We start from the raw sequence: 14,473 nt of genomic DNA, 5'->3' as shown, positions 1-14,473 counted from the left end.
ACAGGTGGGATGGTTCGGAAACGTGGGTGGTAACGTAGGCGTGTAGCGCTATTTAATGGGAGGAGTGCGCCTAATGATGAACTGCGTGTTATTTACTAAACTGCCCGGCGAGCGCACATCTCTGATTTGCACGCTAATTCTCCGCCTCATAAAAGCACGTCTTAACCATGCGCATTTCCACTGAGTCTGAAAACGTTGATATGGCAGCAGCAAGGCAAAGACATAGACAGAGACAGCGAACAGAAATATTTGTTTCAACTCGTATAATTCATATATTCATATATATGAAATTAAACTTTCCGAACGTAATTGGAGAAATTGATCGCACCCACATGCAAACAGTCCCACCTTCAATCCGCGAACACGTTTACCGAAACAGAAAGCACACATATTCAATGAATGTCCAGGTCATATGTGATGCCAACATGACCATTACTTACGTGGTAGTGGTCTGTCCATGACAGTTTTATCTTTCGGAATAGTGTCATTTATCCATGATTGAGCAACGGTGATTTTGGAGAGGCCTGTCTACTTGGTAAATGTATTTGTTTCAGTGGGGATATATTGTAGTGAACCCATGTCCCTTGTAGAACGTATTAATCTCGCCATGTACACATATATATTGTTATAATAGACAGTGTATGCATTAATGCCACCAATAGCATATTATTTATAATCGTGTTCTTTTAAACATCTCGCTGTAGATGATGGCGGGCAAAACAACAATATAACCCATTGAATCAGGTTCAGTGATTGAGCGAACGTGAACCAATACATCTATCTCGCTATCTATTCGCTATCTATTCGCTGAACCTTAGTTTTTTCTTCCTCGAATCTCCATGGTGGCAGTAACTTGCTGGCAAGTTCTCCAGTCTTTTAACGGCGCGCTAAATAATGATTGCCCAGCGCGTATCTGGCTTGATAAATATCACGGAAAATGCGGGGAATCACCGTGCGTTAATGTGCGCCTGGCAAAGATGCGTTCGCAAATCAATCTTAGTAAATCAGGCTCTTTAAAGGGCGGAGTAAGCACAGTTTGCCCAGCGCAGATCTGGCTTGATAAATACCAAGTAAAATGCGCAAAAACACCGTGCGTTAATTTGCGAACGCAGATTAAGAAGCGCTCGCATATTAGTAAATCAGGCCCTTTGTGTTTTGTGGAAAGCACTAACAAGTTGGCAAAGTTTGAGGGTCTGCCACGCCCACACCTTCCGACTAATGAGAAAATCCAATATAACTTTTAGTCGCCCATGGCTGAAGAGTAGCCGGACCACATTTCAAGGCGTTACCATTAAAGCTGTCGGACGAGTTCGATCAGATGCGAGTTGTGCAAACGCCGTCAAAATGCATCTTCCACTCAAAATGGCCGACTTCCTGTGGACCTGCCACCATGGCGTCAAGAGACTTTTTGGTGCGTCCAAGCATGATCAAGACTTGTACTGAATTCCGTCAAGCTACGCCAAAATAACCCCAACGCGCAGGGTTTTTTGCAATGTTCTAGGGGGCACTACAGAGCCATTTTGCTCCATCCATGGACAAAAACTCTACCGAAGATGGACGGTTCCAGGCTTGATGTCCCTGGCAAATTTGGTAATTTTTCGAGCACTTTGACATATATTCGATTAAAACACCTAATTTTTGCTTTTTAATTTTTAACTAGGTGGCGCTATACATGTAATGACTGGTGATAGTATGGGTTGATATGGCCCCTTGACACAAACATACAAGAACAATTTGGCCCTCCAAGGCCCTACGGTTCTCGGGATATTCGAAGAAAACTGTGTCGCGCCACCTACAGGCCAGTTGGTGTATAATCATATAAATCAATTTATTGCATGCCCCCCCGAAAACGGAATTCCACGAAACTTAACGTGCAGTCAGAAGGTGTCATAATGATCCCACACCTCCGATTTCGTGCAGTTCTGACCTTGTCAACTTACAATTAAAATGTTTTACAACACTCCATGTTTGCTTTTTCATTTGTAACTAGGTGGCGCTATACATGAAATAAGTGGTAGTGGAATGGTTGATGTGGCCTCTTAAGACCAACATACAAAAAAAATGTGGTCCTCCTAAGCCCTACGGTTTTCGAGTTATTCACAGAAAACTGAATCGCCCCACCCTCTCTAAAACGGGTCCAGTCCGACGGGGGTGCAACGGATCAAAACGAAAATCAATGGTTCCACGCTCATCTAGTGGGGCTACATGCCCACCAAATTTCGTGCACCTCGGTGTTTCAATGTCCCGGGAATCGATGACAGAAAATCGGCAAACAGAAAAAAAAAAAAAAAAAACCTCCGACTAAACCTATATGACGCTGTCGCGCGGCGGTCATAATAAGAGTCTCAACAACGTATATTGTAGGCTAAGATCTTTAATAAGAGTCTCAACAACGTATATGTCTCATATGCGCCCGTCTCTATGCAATGCGGTGCAGAGTGCCAGATCGCGTCCTAGTGAGGTGCGCTTCATTCACAAAGTGGCGAGTCTCGCCCACTCGCGGAGTGCCAGATCACGTGAAGCGCAAGTGGCGAGTCTCGCCCACTCGCGGAGTGCCAGATCGCGTCCCGGACCTTAGCTCCAGCTGTAAGCCTGTGTGCCTGATATGCTCTGAGACGGTGGCACTCGTCAAAAGCAGCAATGTGAAACGCCACTACGATATGAAGCACAAAGAATTTGATCAAAATAACCCTCTCAAATCCGAACTGCGAGCACAGAAAATACATGATCTTAAAGCCCACCCAGTATGCCCGATAATCCTGACTAATTCATTCACTGCCCAAGAACGAGTGCATGAGTGCTGTAGCTAAAACTTTGAAATAGTGGTGGGGACATGTCCCCCGTAATCTACGCCTATGATTCTAGCATAGTCTAGGTTGTTTTGGTATGATTACAGGCATGTAACATTGAGAGGTTTGGCTGCTGTGGGAAGTCCCCAACCAATGGCACAAGGAATGTAACATCTTGCCATATACCTGAATATATAGAAACGTACACTGAGTAATTTCTTTAGCTTGAAGCTTTGTCTGTTTTCATATATTGTATGGATTACAAAAGGGGAAATTATAGAGAAGAATGAGTTGATGGCATTTTATAAAATAATAGTCAGCTCCTGAAATATACTGTATAGAACAGGCAGTAGGATCCACCGTAACTTTGACAAGTCAAAATACAGAATCATGGCAGTAATGGCAATGACAATAAAAGTCTCCAAATGTTACCATCCACTTACTCAGACTGATACTGCAACATGTTAGTTTCTGTTTAATGGCATCACTAAAACTCTCAGAAAGATAGGACTGTTTCGGCTATGGTTCTAAGTTCCGCTCTCACTGTTTAATGAAGTTGTGGGGTTAATGTCCTTTTTAACATGGGCAACAAGTAACTATCCAGTACAGGTGTATGTTATTAGAAAACAAACAAACTGTAACCAATTCTTTATTTGTTTTAACATTTAAAATCTATGTGTGTATTAAAAAACATGCCTTTTTTCTTTTCGTCTCCTAGGTTGGTATCCTCGATGGACACACCAGCCAAACGCCATTACTTACAGAAACCAATGAGCAGGAGTAAGCTGGCTGATAGTGCACTGCCTGGCTGCCTGTTGGAGTCCGCTGTATCTACCTTCACCTGATTTGTTGAGAAGAAAAGCATTTGCAGGGACAAGCAACCCAATTGAAGACTTTTCACACCAGTACACTTTACAATAACTCTACACAAGAGTTGCTTAGATGCAGTGTTCATCAATATTACAGTTTTGCGACACTTGGCTTAAGATGTTTTGTCATCTATAGATTGCAAACATATCTGCTAAATATAGCATCCATTTTTCACAAGATTAAGAGCAGGTTACAATGATGTCGACACAAGGGGGCATTTGGTTGATGTGGATTGTTGTTAAAGGTTAATAACCCCGACACTTTTCATCAGTGCCATCCAGGCTTTAACTAAGAGATCTTTCTCAAACGCAATATTTCCAATATTTGTGCAAATTAGTTCAGATGTGAAATGTGTTAAATTCCATTTTCCAGGAAACCAAGAAAAGTTTATTGACATCGTGTCATCTGGTATCTTAACTCCATCTTTTACAGCAGGTGCATAAAACTGTTTATGGATATGGTAACAAGCAATTTATGTGTATTCATTTGCTTATTGGTTTCGATGTTTCACATGAAGTTATTTTTCTCCAACCAGATATCCTGCTGCCCTATCGGGTGAATGGTGTTATCTTGGCATCATAATTCTTATTTCACAGGACATATAAGATGTATCCTCATTATGAGTTATTCGTATATGCACTGCCTGTAGGACACAAAAGCAGCAACAACAAAACACGTACACTGTAATCCATTGTAAGTAGGGTGTCACCTGCAGTTAATGATGACCTTCAATAAACAGCTTCGGTTTCTTAAACAGTTGACTTCACCTTGTTCCCATGGGTCTCTTTGGGCAAGTAGTTCAGATTATTCAAAAGGTGCAAAGTGTAGTTTGTTAAAATAAGAATTAAGTCATTTTGAGAATATGATAGGACAATACTGCACAACATTCTGTGGATTATAGTGTCCAGGTTTATATGAGGACACTTCATAGTTCTGTGTTCTATTCCTCACAACACATAAAGGTTGTGTTTGTGTGTGTTTTTAAACCCTACAACAAGAAATGTAAAGAATAGGAGTGGTATTGCCATTTTGTATTCTGGCCACTCCACACTCTACCTCAGTGTACAGCAACCCTGTATGGAGTCACATTAACTGCCATGGAGAGCACTCTTACTCTGGGTTTGAAGTAAGCAGCAGCAAACATTGGGAAGCCCTTGACTCTCCTTGGAAAAAATGGCACCATATCCTTTCCGTATGTGTAGACATTACAAGGAAGACAGTTCTTCCTGTTCCATTCCATGTCCAGTACTCTTTACATAGTGAAGGATGATGGCTGCCAGTGCCTACTGTATCTCATGACAGATGATCTTAAAAGATTAAGGCCTCACCATCATGTGAAAAAAATCTCCCTTACAAGCTTCAAAGCTTCATCATCAGATACAGTGTCAGTCCGATGCTCTATAAACCTGCTGGTTGAGTTGTGTCCCTGGTCAGTATTTCCATAAGGGAGAGTCTCTAGCTCTGCTGTGTCCAAATCGGATTCTAATACGCTTGTCCTCGCCTCAGAGGTACCCTGTTCGTTAGAGTCCATTCCTGCTTCTTGTCTTCTCCTCTTCACCAGGCCGCCTTCTGTTTTCAGTACCTAAAAACACACGTGGAAAGATGGGTTTCAGTCAGGTAACGGTCAATATTGAAATTGATGACAAATAGGCAGTCTTAATCCACACAATTAGCCGTTGGCAGATACCGCATCTTTTTTTTTTAGCACCCTTGAAATGAGACACAATACATTTTAAGACTCGCTAAATACACGCGTGTGGCGTGAACGGTTACCCGAGACATGTCAATGGCCCTCATTCTCGACAGCAGTTGGGAAGACTTTCAGAAGGATTTTAGAAGGAACTCCACTTCACAAGTTTTTTCTTCTGTGCTTTCTTCTGAACTTAAGACAACTTTCAGAACGCGAAAGCAGTCGTAACTCTGCCAGAATCTTCTCAAATGCGATTCCACGGGCCATCTTGTGGTTATTTGAGGAATCGCGTTGAGGAATGACATTTAAATAAACTCTGTGTTTAAAGGGTTAACTGTTGAACACTGCAAATGTAAGTGAATAAATAAACAAACATTAAACCCAATCTCTGAGAACTGTACTTACTGCAATTTATACTCCTACTCGTGACAAGTCTTCACCCTTATGGTAGCCATTTTTCGATATATTTTTTTTTTTAAAGTGACTTCTTAAATGTGTTCAGAAGTTCAACGTAAGAAAATATCTCCATCTTATTAATAAACACCTGTTACGAGTTGCTTTCGTGTGGATTTGGGAAAATCCGACAGCACACTTGGCTAATGGCTGCGTGCCCTAATAAGGAGCTGGCGGGGCGTGTATGTATGCAAATCCACTTTCACGAGAACGTGCATCAATCTTAAGGCGGCTGCTTGGTTCAGCGTTGGGGTTAAGTGTTGCGCAAAATGTACTCAGTGCAGTTCATGCTCCCAAAGATTGCGCGTGTTGTCATGAGCCTGCCATTTGCTTGGCAGATAGAAAGCTGTTTCCCTAACAGAAAGTCTGAAGCTTGAAGTTCTTTTCAAACCTTTGCTTGGGTAGCACTGTTAAACTGAGCAGACATGCAGACTACATTTGAGTAATCTCATCACGTAACATTCGTTTTCTAAAACCAATCACATAGTATTGCATGTTTTACTGTGGTAGAAAATACGTTAGCTTAATGCTAACGTATATGAAAAAACCTATAGACACCGCGCTAGGTATTAGCATCAAGTAATTCAAGCAGTGGCGGCTCCTGAAAAAATTCTCAGGGGGGGCAATTTTTTTTTTATGATTAAGGCGACCTATTCAGTAGGTACATTAAGTTATCCGATTTACTCATGCAGCAATACCTTTTTTTCCACTATTGGCAGCAACCAACAGTAATATCTCCCCTCTTTCTACATAGCTAGAGTAGCAAGATACAAGTGGAACGCTATGGAAGAAAGTTACATTCAGGAGCCTTCATAAGCAAACATGATGTGGCTCCACATTAAATTATCCCACTTTTTCGTTATCCACACGTCTCAAATGTTGTATGTTGTAACATAGCTGAACAGGACACATGATATGTCCACTAACAACATAAAGAAGGGGGCAACATACGTCAAAACCAACGATATTTATTGACTGAACTTGAAAGTATTGGCTTACAAAAGCAAAATAAGTCATCACATAAAAAATTATTCAAAGATAGTTCACACTGTGAAACCTATGAAAAGTGACAGTGGTAAATAGAAATACAGACCGCGTTAGCCACTTCACGACCGCGATTTTCTTTTGTTCCAATTTCCCTCCCTTTGTAGAAAACTGTTGAATGGATACTTTTGGTCTAGGAAGTCCTAATTGTTTTTTTGGTCAATTTATCTTCATTATTACGCTGACTAAAAAGAAGTTTCTGTCAAAGAGCGGATGGAATTGTTGTGCTGAACAGGTGCCATCTTGACATGCCTTTGTCGAAGCTGTGTGACGTCCTCATTTGCTTTTACCATAGCCTTTTGCGTCGCTTACTTATGACTAGACTTGGAGGGGCGAGCCCTCCCGGAAGCCATAGAGAATGCATTGAGAGCTCTGTTTTGTGAAAAAAACGCATTTAACATGGGAGTCAATGGGAGAGGTCTGGGGCGATTTTCATTTCGTCCCAGATCGCCCTGAAGGGGCGGGGCCATTTGAATCTTGACTCTAGGCTGACTGAATGACTGTTACCTGATTCGACAATGACATACAGAGGCAGATAAGACGGTTTAGTGGTAGAATCCGACAGAAAAAATATATGAAATTTACATTTACATGTAGTCGTGCGATTGAATTTATACATCAGGAATTTTTTTTTTATTATAATTTTTTTTTTTTTTTTTCCTTCTTCCTTTTCCCATAGGCAGTGCGTCGCCCAATCGCCCTTATGGACGAGCCGCCACTGAATTCAAGTTAATGTTTTTGTATGAGCCTGACATTTGCTCTGCAGATAGATAACAGGTTCCCTAACAGAAAGTCTGAAGCTTGAAGTTATTTTCAAACCTTTACTTGGGAAGCACTGTAAAACTGAGTAGACATGCAGAATATTTTAGTAACCTCATCTCGTATCATTCGTTGATAGAATGCAGGCTTCGAGGCTCGCGTAAGGGCTTGCGTAAAAAAATGACGCAAGTCTAGAAAAAGGGGCCGACGCACGCAAGGCGTAAGAGGTCGCGCAAGGGTAATGAAGCGCTTACCTGGTGCTTCTGGGACTGGACTGAGACGGTGGTGAGGGGTGCAGTTAGATCGGATTGGGTGTGCAATGGCAGGAAGTGACGTAGATGGAGTGAGCGATGAGATGGAAGACGAGGACGCGGGAAGTACAAACAATTGGGAGAATGTTACATCTAGAAAAACTAAAAAGAAAAAAAGAACAAACAGTGATAATGGGTCAGGAGACAATCCGGAGTCGAGTGAGGAAAATATTAGAGTAAATGTAAAACAGCAGGAAGAAATTAAGGTAAAGCTTCAGTTTGATACGCCATGTTCGTTTAACCTACTGAAGATATCTAAAGCGTTACACGAGAAGGTAGGAGCGGTGTCAGTCAATACGTTGAGAGATGGCAGTTTAATCATTTCATGTGTTGATAACAGACAAAGAGATATATTGATTAAAATGACAACTTTAGAGGGGAAGAAGATCAGGTGTGTTTTGTGGGAGAGGAGGAAAATTGTGCAAGGAGTAATCACAGGGGTCTCAACGGAGCTGACAAACGAAGAAATTATGCGTAATGTAACGGGAGCTAAGGTGGAAAGGGTGAAGAGGCTGATGTACAACAAAGAGGGTGTTAAGAAGGAGAGTTTGTCTATACTGTTGTCAATGAGAGAGGAGAAATTACCACAAAGAATAAGGGTAGGCTACATGAGCTATCAAGTGCGCGAATACATTCCACCACCACTTAGGTGCTTTAAGTGTCAGAAATTTGGGCATGTAGCAGCAATATGCAGAGGGAAGGCGAGGTGTGGCAAGTGTGGTGGAGAGGATCACGAGTATGGCAAATGTAAACAAGGCACTAAAGTTAATTGCTGTAATTGTGGTGGAGAGCATAGCGCGGCGTATAAAGGGTGTGATGCGCATAAAAGAGCAGCAGAGATTCAACGGGTTAAAGTGGAGGAAAAGGTGACGTATGCCGAGGCTATTAAACAAATTAAGGCAAAAAAAGAAACCGCAATACCAACAGGAGCTGGTCCAGGAATACCTAGGCAGAGGCAGCAATGGAACTCTCAGGGGAACAAACATAGTGGAGGTGAGGCAAATACAACATATATTGCAGTGAATAAGGTAAAGTTTGTAGCGTTTCTAGCGGAAGTGATTAACTGTTCTGCACAAACAACCAGTAAGACCGAGAGAATTAAAATAATAATAAGAGCGGCACAGAAATATATTGGAATGGGGGAAATTACGATAGAAAGTATAAATGATATATTACTAGCAGAGGTGGGGCTAGAGGATTCTCAAACAAAATGACCTTGTCTATTCTACAGTGGAATGCAAGGAGTTTAATAGCAAATGGACAGGAATTTAAGCAATATATTGAGGAAATACAGGTCAAACCAAATATCATCTGCATACAGGAAACATGGTTAAAACCATCACTAGATTTTAAGATACATGGGTACACAGCAGTGCGCAAAGATAGGGATACTACAGGAGGTGGAGTGGTTACATTTATTCAGCAAGGGATTAACTATAGAGTTATAAATTTGAATATAGATATAGAGGTAGTCATGGTTGATATATGGGTAGATAAAACTAGAACTAAAATTGTGAATTATTATAATCCTTGTAAAAGGATTTTGAGAGAGACTCTAGACAGTTTGTATGAGGGGGGAAATGGGAAGATAATATTATGTGGAGACTTTAATGCTCACAACACTCTGTGGGGAGGAATGAAAGTGGATGATAATGGGAGTACTATTGAGGAATTTATGGATGACAATAAGTTAGTTTGTTTAAATGATGGAAGATGCACTAGGTTTGATTTATATCATGGAACAGAGTCTGCATTAGATCTTATGATAGTATCTGATCAGATAGCAAGGGTAAGTCAGTGGGAGGTTAATGAAATTTCGCTTGGTAGTGAGGTATATCATCTGGGTTAGTGTTAGGAATCAAGATGTGTGCATAGAGGATAATTGGTTTCCAAGATGGAAAATGAGGGAGGCGAATTGGGGGTTGTATAACTTTAAGGTGAGTGGTAAACTGATGGAAATAGTATCGGATAGGAGTAGTGATGTAGATGAATTAAATTCAAAAATTACCAATATACTGTGTGAGGCAGCAGAGGAGGTTATTGGTAAATCTTCTGGCATGAGGAAAAGGAAAATGGTACCTTGGTGGTCAGAGGATTGCAAGGAAGCGGTCAAGTCCAGAAATAAAGCATTCAGAAATGTGAAATCTAACCACTCATATGCCAATTATATGGATTTAAAAAGAGCACAGTCTATGGTAAAACGTGTGGTAAGAGAGGCTAAAAGGAAATATTGGCGTGAATTCTGTGGTAAGATAGGGGCAGAAGTTAGAGTAGGTGATGTTTGGAGCATGATAAAAAAGATGGGTGGCATTAGAAGGGAATTCACTATACCGGTGATAAAAGATAATGATGTAGAGGCGGTGAGTAATCAAGAGAAAGCCGAGATACTTGCAAAAGGGTTTGTTAAGGTTCATAGTTCAAAAAACTTAACAGAGGAAGAATTAGCTTGGAGAATTAAAGCAATAGAGGGAAGTAAAGGAATATTAGGGAAACAGGCAAATAGTGAGAGCATACTCGATAAGGAGTTTACCTTATATGAGCTTAGGAGAGCATTACATGGGGCCAAGAATACTTCACCAGGGAAAGATGGGGTATGCTATAAAATGATTAAGGAGATAGATGACGTGGCTAAGTATGGAATTTTAAAACTGTATAATATGATTTGGGAACAAGGGAAATTGCCTTTGAATTGGAAACACTCTGTAGTGATTCCAATTGGAAAGCCAGGAAAGGACAGAGCTGAAGTGAAAAGCTATAGGCCAATTGCATTAACATCTAATTTATGTAAGCTAATGGAAAGAATGATTGTGAGAAGGTTAATGTACGAGGGAGAAAGGAAAGGTTTATTCTCCAACCATCAGAGCGGGTTCCGTAGTGGACGGACTACAATGGACCCTGTGGTATGCATGGAAAATATAATAAGGAAAGCACAAAATAACAAGGAGTTAGTATTGGCCACACTATTTGATATAGAAAAGGCATATGATATGCTATGGAAGGAGGGGTTATTAATTAAGTTGAATAGGATGGGCATTGGTGGGAAGATGTTCAATTGGATTAGGGATTTCCTTAAAGGAAGAACTATAGAAGTAAGAGTTGGGGTTGATTATTCCAAGACCTATCCTATAGAAAATGGTACACCGCAAGGAAGTGTATGTAGTCCAGTGCTATTCAATTTAATGATCAGTGACATTTTTGAACAAATAAAAGATCTAAGAGTCAACAAAGCTTTATATGCGGATGATGGAGCTCTGTGGATAAGAGGGAGAAACATTGGAAACATTACGGACAAAATGCAACAAGCAATAAACAAGGTTGAGAAATGGTCACTTGAGTGGGGTTTTTATTTATCAGTTGAAAAAACACAAATCATCTGTTTTTCAAAGAAAAGAATTAAGCCTGATGTACAAATTAAGCTCTACGGTCAAGCGATGAAGCAAGTCGACACAATTAGGTACCTGGGAGTGTGGTTCGACAGTAAGTTGAATTTTAAGGAACACATTAAGAAGGTAATTGAGAAGTGTCAGAAGGGGGTGAATGTAATGAAATGCTTAGCGGGGTACAACTGGGGAGCATCAGGGACATCTCTAAAGAGAATTTATATAGCTCTGATAAGATCAGTGTTTGACTATGGATGTATTGTGTACAGATCCACATCAAAGACACACCTTAAAGTACTGGATAGAATGCAAGCCAAAAGTCTCAGAGTATGTTGTGGTGCATTTAGAACGTCTCCCGTACCAGCACTGCAAGTAGAGACAGGAGAAATGCCATTACACCTCAGGCGTCTGAAACTGAGTTTGGGCTATTGGGTCAATTTAAAAGGACATAGTCTATCTCATCCTACGAAAGAGGTCCTTAAAGAATGTTGGGAATATGGCAGGTCTCAGATCAGTAGTTTTGGATGGGATGCTAACAGATTAGCTAGACAGTTGGGAATAGAGGAAATAGAATGCAGTAAGACCTTGCATCTGTCAACAACCTCACCTTGGCTATTTGGTTCCCCTAGGGTGATAATAGAAACAAAAGACAATGTAGGGCAGTATCTAGGGAATATGTGCTACGACACTACAGAAATTTATACAGATGCATCAAAAGATGGTGAGGGTAAGACTGGCATTGGGGTATTTATACCAGAAACCGAAATATACATTAAAAAGAGGACTACGGATCATTTATCCATTTTTTCAGCTGAAATGGCAGCCATCATCATTGCGTTACAGTGGCTAGAAGAGGCTAGGCTCCCTAAGGCAATCATCTGTTCTGATTCCATGTCATCTCTCACAGCTATACAGAATGGAGATTCAGCATGTAGACAGGATTTATTGGATGAGGTCAATCTAAACATATTTTCAATCTGTCAACAAGGAAGGACAGTCCAGTTTGTGTGGGTTCCTGCTCATAAAGGTGTGAAAGGAAATGAGGAAGCAGACAAACTGGCAAAAGAGGCAACGAAAGAAGAGGAGGTTCAATTAAGCATTCCACTCAGTAAAGCAGAGATTAAGGTACTCATCAAACAAAAAATGAATTCAATGTGGCAGGCTGAATGGGATAAGGAGGAAAAGGGGAGACATCTTTACAACATTCAAAAAGAGATTGCATGGAAAAAGATCAGTTACATAAACAGACAGGAGGAGGTATGGTTTACCAGACTGAGAATAGGGCACACTGCTCTGAACAGCAATTTATACATCATTAACAAACATACATCAGGAAATTGTGAGGGTTGTGGAGTAAAAGAGGATGTTAAACATGTTTTGTTAAGTTGTGAGAGATTCTCTAGACAGAGGGAAAAAATGAAAAGGACTGTTAGTGCAGCAAAGCAAGTCTTTTCATTGGAGACGTTATTGGGTGAGCCTAGAACAGGAAATATTACAAATTCGGTAATATCATATATTAAAGAAACACAATTAGCTAACAGGATTTAGAATTATTGTTTTGTTTTATTTTATTTTATTTAGTTTTAATTGTTTTGTTTTATTTTTTATTTTTATGATTTCGTTAAGTTTTCTTTAACGACCCCAATGAACTACATCTCGGTCCAGAAGGTGGCGGTAATGCACATTGAATGTAAACCGCCATAAAACTTTACAGAAGAAGAAGAAGAAGAAGCGCTTACCTAATGATGCGCGTACGTAATGAAGCATGAATCAGCCTTGAGTACATTTTGCGCAACACTTAACCCCAACGCTGAACCAAGCAGCCGCCTTAAGAAACTAATCGGTAGGAACACAGCTGAGAAGACTTCGGCTGCTTATGAACACATTTTCAAGCGTGCGGGAATGCAGCGGAAGCGTTTCTCTTTACGTTGTTTTTGCGAAGTCGTGTAAGAAACATTTCTAAAGAAATACAGAAAAAGATCGAGAATGAGGGCCAATGTATTTTACCCATAAATATCATCATTCAGTCAAACCTACCTTTTCTGTAAGTCCTTCAGCGTGACATTTTTTGTCCTCCAAATCCCCGTAGACAAGAGCGTTTTGCACGAGCTCCCACTCGTTCATAAAATAGACTGTAACCCTACAAGAGTGACAGGGTTTAAGAGCATTTTTGTCATGAGGTTATAGCCCCGAAGCAAAATTGTGGACTTCTTAACGGAAAATACAACCGGTTGGCGTGAACAGCAATAGCCTACTTACCGCGGTGTAAACTTATTTTTTGTTTTAGTTGTAACTTCTCTGGTCAAGCAGTTGCCTTCCTTACCCATCCTTTCCATCCAGGATGGGAGTTCTCGCTGTTTGTTAGCCATTTATCTAACTTCCGTATTATCCAATCTGAGTTACTTTGGAAGGTGTGTTGTTGGTCAGTCTGACTTACATAGCATTGTGTTCATTGTATTGTCACGTTTTGTGTGAGCATATATAAATGTAAGGTATGTAAGTGCGTGCACAGACAAAGACATAAACCCTGTCTGTGCCCCTTTACTGAAACAGATTCCGAGTTAGGCCAGCTGCTTCAGTTCCGGCGTGGCCACCGCCACGAGTAGTCAAAATAAAGGCACACAAACCTGAAATAATGACTTCGTATCTCAGAAAATAAGTAATTATTTTGAGAAAATGTCTCATTGTTTTTATAAACTTATCTCAAAACGGTGGCCTAGCCTAGTATCTCAAACATAATGACTAATGAATTAACTATATGACTAAATTAACTCATTTTGAGAAGGTTTGTCATTATTTTTGAGATACTATATTACTTTGAGATACTAAGTCATTCTTTTGAGAAAGTTTCTCATTGTAATGACTTCCAGGAGTTGTTTTCCCCCCACCACATTTGCGAAATTGGCTAACAAAGAAGGGCACTGCATTCGCAAAAGAAAAAATGGACACCTTTGTCGTAATTCTGATTTATTATCACATAATAAATTGTATGACATCATTTGGTTTAAAATTTTGGCCATAAAGAAAGACAGTGGGACAGTCCTGATACCATCCCCTGTGACACCACCCACCAGCTCCAGCCCATCAGCGTCACCTTCCCCACCACAGCAGAGGCCTGCGCCTCTCCACAGCTGCCCGCCTCAGAGCACCCCCCCTTCAACCCCACCACGGTGAAGA

At 40.7% G+C, this 14,473-nt stretch overlaps 1 long non-coding RNA gene across 1 annotated transcript; it reads right to left on the bottom strand.

Moving 5' to 3' along the window:
* Positions 1-4,769: 4,769 nt before the first annotated feature.
* LOC308368000 lies at positions 4,770-13,733 on the bottom strand. Its single transcript, XR_013968721.1, has 3 exons — positions 13,556-13,733; positions 13,334-13,436; positions 4,770-5,241 (listed from the first exon to the last, which is right to left on the bottom strand). It is a non-coding gene; the product is annotated as an uncharacterized lncRNA (long non-coding RNA).
* Positions 13,734-14,473: the final 740 nt, after the last annotated feature.

Source organism: Sprattus sprattus, assembly GCF_963457725.1.
Source record: "Sprattus sprattus genome assembly, chromosome: 7".
Lineage (NCBI taxonomy): Eukaryota > Metazoa > Chordata > Actinopteri > Clupeiformes > Clupeidae > Sprattus > Sprattus sprattus.
Note: the sequence above shows the minus strand (reverse complement) of the source record. Positions and strands in the feature narration are given on the sequence as shown.